Here is a 4,111-nt window from a genome sequence, read left to right on the forward strand (position 1 = left end):
ACTCTATGTTTTTGTGAGTAGCTCATTCTGCCTTTCTTTTCCCTGAGCTTCTGAGTTGTAGTCCTATTTCTGTAGTAATCTCATTACTCCCAGGATATATACCCCTTTTTCCTTTTCTTTGCTAAAGGTAATCTTAGCCCACAATACTTCCTCTGATCTGATAAAAATGCTATTTTATTATATGGACCTGATCATGGAGAGGGATAGCTGGAAGCTGCTTACCTCAACTAAACATCAAAGAACTGAGATCTCCCAAGAGCTGAGAACATCTCTGAGGCTTTAGAGTGGTGTGTACATTCTTGTTTGAGAGTGATCATAAAAATTACAGCGTGTATCAGATAGAAGAAGAAACTGGTTTTCTCTTTTATGAAAATTTTACAAACTAAGCAAGTTATAATATATAACAGTAAGCTATATAAAATGGATACATATAAATATTTTAAGAATTATTTTAGAAAAGAGTCAGATGAAGGGATGACTTACTAAACACAATTTCTTTTTCAGAGATCAGAGTCTCTTTTATTCTTCTCTTCTGACGTGTGCTTGAGAGGACTTCTATTGTTTGCGTGGAGATTGTACCTTAGAAAATAATTTCTCTCTGCCTGACGTATTATAGTCTCCATATGAAGGAGTCCCTATGGTGAAATTCCCCTGCTGCATGTCTTGGACAGAGTAATAATTATGTTAGTTTTTTAAACCTAGAACTTCTATTAGAATATTTTCTGTTATGAACAATGGCATCTTTAGCTTATAATGGTAAACAGAAGAGGGATTAAAGGAAATATTCTATAAATCAGCCAAATGTTAAAAATTAGTGAATTAAAATATTTGTATTCTAGAATCTTGATCTATAATTTAATCTATTATAACCAGACTCAAAGTTTAAAAAATATGTTAATCTAATTTTTTATATTCAATCACTCTATATCCTTACAGCATACCAAATGAATTTTTGCAGCACAAATACACTGTATATTAATCCAGCCAAAGGAATTACCATACCCATTACCTGACTGTATATTTCAAATCACCTTGGAATCACCTAAACTTAACTGTGAAAAACAGATTAATTAACCAATAAAAGTAAAATAATCCCAACTCCCCAGTAAATTTCTAGCATAACACTATTTTTTTACTTGCCTAAAACTGCTCTATTTTCCCAATATTAAGGATTTTCTTCAAAAAAATTAATAGTTCAACCAGTCTCTATCCACTTGAATGTAACTGTATGAGACATGCAATCTTTTTCTTAAATTATTTTAATTATTTATTTTCATACATTTAATCAATGTACATCATTATGGCTTGTAAAATTTTTTTTCCCAGCATGAATATACTGTCTATTAATCCAATTAAGGATATTTTTATTCATGTTATTATGAACAGATAAGTTTCCATTTTTTGTGTCCCTCAAATTTTTGCCTTTCTTTTTTCCCTTTATATCCTGTCTCACCCTTCCCCAATTTTCACCATCCTCCCACACACTATCTCTGGTATGTTGCTCTCCATGTTTTTTTTAATTTTTAATTTCATTTTCTTTTATACAGTCAATTACATTATTTAGCTTACAAAGTATTTCAACATGTGAACATCTCTCCCTAGTCCAGTTGACTAAACTATAAAATATCTTTAACAGAAATTGTCATGTTTCTTTGTCCCATTAATGCTTTTCCTCCCCATTTTTCTTCTCATTGTTTTTCCTCAAACCCTACTCTTTCACACATGCTATATCTCTATTTACATCCATTTACCGTGTTTCTATATCCTTCAGTCAACCCCTTTCAGTCATAGAGTGCGGACACTTGGTATACATTAAGAGGGGACATACAATGTCTCTCCTGGCTTGCTTCACTCAGCAGTATATGTTCCATATTCATCCACTTTCCGTCAAAAGTCAGTGTTTTGTTGTTTTTTGTTTTATGGCTGAATAGTATTCCATAGAGTATACGTGCCATAGTTTTTCGATCCATTCATCTGTTCATGGACATTTGGGTTGGTTTCATGTCTTGGCAATTGTGAATAGTGCCACAATAAATGTCATTGTGCAAGCACTTTCTGATTAATAATTCTTCGGTCCTTTGGGTAGATACCAAGGAGTGGGATTGCTGGATCATATGGTAGTTCTATTTGTAAATTTTTGAGGAATCTCCAAATTGTTCTCCACAGTGGCTGGACCAATTTACATTCCCATCTTCCCACCAGCAGTGTAGGAGAGCTCCCTTTTCACTACACCCTCGCCAGCACTTACCGTTTTTGGTTTTTTAATTCCATGGTTTTACACCGTTTAATTGTTCAGTTTCTGCCAGAGTACAGACATTTGGTGTATATTGAGTCAGTACACATAGTCCTCTCTTTCATAGTCTGACTTGCTTCCCTTAGAAGAAAATCTTCAATATTGGTCTACTTTATATCAAATGCCTGGTCTTATTGCTTTTTATGAATGAGTGGTAGTCCACAGTGTATATGCACAACACACTGCATATTCAATTCATTCATCTGTTCATGTACATTTGGGTTAGTTCCTTGACTTAACAATTGTGTATAATGCCACAACAAATATGGGTGTGCAAGTGCTTTTCTGGCTGAGTGTATTCCTATCCTTTGGTTAGATACACAGGAGTGGGATTTCTAGATCATGTGATAGTTCAATTTGTAGGTCTTTGGGGAACCTCCATACTGCTTTCCACATTGGCTGTACTCTTATAATTTACATTCCCACCAACAGAGTATGAGAGTGCCCTTTTCACCACAGCCTTGCCAGCACTTATCATTGTTTAATTTTTTAATTTGAGCCGTTGTGGCTGATATTAGGTGTTATCACATTGTGCTTTTTATGTGTATCTCCATTATGATAGAGATATTGAGCATATTTTTATATATATGTTGTCTGTTTGTATTTCTTCCTTAGAGAGTTGTCTGTTCAGCTCATTTGCCGTCTTTTTAATTGAGGTGATTTTTTTTTTCAGGTTAGCTGTTTTTTCTAATTTGGTAATATTCTTTGGGATTACATTAAATTTATACATTGATTTGGGCAGAATTGACATTTTTATTATGTTAATTCTTCTAATACAGAAACGAGGGATGTACTTCCACTTTTTTCAATTATTTCTATTTTTTAAAGTTTTTCGTAGTTTTCCTTATGGAGGTCTTTGATTTCTTGGGTTAGGTTTATTCCTAGGTATCTTATTTCTTTTGTGGCTAAGGTAAATGGGATTGTTTTCTTCAATTCTACCTCCTCCTGTTCATTACTGGTGCATGTAAATGCCATTGATGTTTGTGTGCTGATTTTGTTTTCTTTAAATTTATTATTTCTTTTAATATTTAATCACTGTATACCATTATAGAATACAAATGAATTTTCCCAGAATGAATACACTGTGTATTAGTCCAGTCCATTTATTACCATACACATTAACATCAGATAATTTTTTTTGTGTCTCTTAAATTGGATTGCTCTTTTCTTTTTCCTCTTGATTTCCTCCTTTTTACCCACCCCCACTTCCCACCCTACTCCCACACTGCATCTAGTATCCACAGCTGCTACCCATGTTTTTGTACCATTTTTTATTTCCTTTAAATTTATTTAGTTTATATTCATTCACTGTAATCATCACAGCATACAAAATGCTTTTTCCCATCCAAAATAAACTCTACATTGGTTTGGTCAAGGATATTACTATACATGTTATCATTAGCAAATAATTTTCCATTTCTTGTTTCTGACACAGTATTGCTTGTTGTTTTTTTTTTTTTCTCTTACTCTTTGAGTCCCTAATTCTCACTGAATCTTTCAGTTTCTGCCATAGGGTGCAAACATTTGGAATATATTAAGTGGAAACAAGATTCAGTGCCTCTCCTAGATAGTGGATGAACATGAAAGATGTATGTTGATTTTGTATCTTGTCACTTTATCCATTTTTCACTTCCCAAAGTGGCTTTTTTTTTTTTTTTTATTCTTTTGGGCTTTCTATGTATATAATATATCTACTGCAAAAAAAGGTAATTCACTTCTTCCTTCCCTATTTGAATGCCTTTTATTGTATTCTCTTGTCTGATTACACTGGCTTAGACTTTAAGTACTATATAAAAAAGGAATGCATAAAGTGGGTAG

The sequence above is a fragment of the Tupaia chinensis genome, unplaced genomic scaffold, assembly GCF_000334495.1.
Source record: "Tupaia chinensis unplaced genomic scaffold, TupChi_1.0 Scaffold143986_1, whole genome shotgun sequence".
NCBI classification, from domain to species: domain Eukaryota; kingdom Metazoa; phylum Chordata; class Mammalia; order Scandentia; family Tupaiidae; genus Tupaia; species Tupaia belangeri.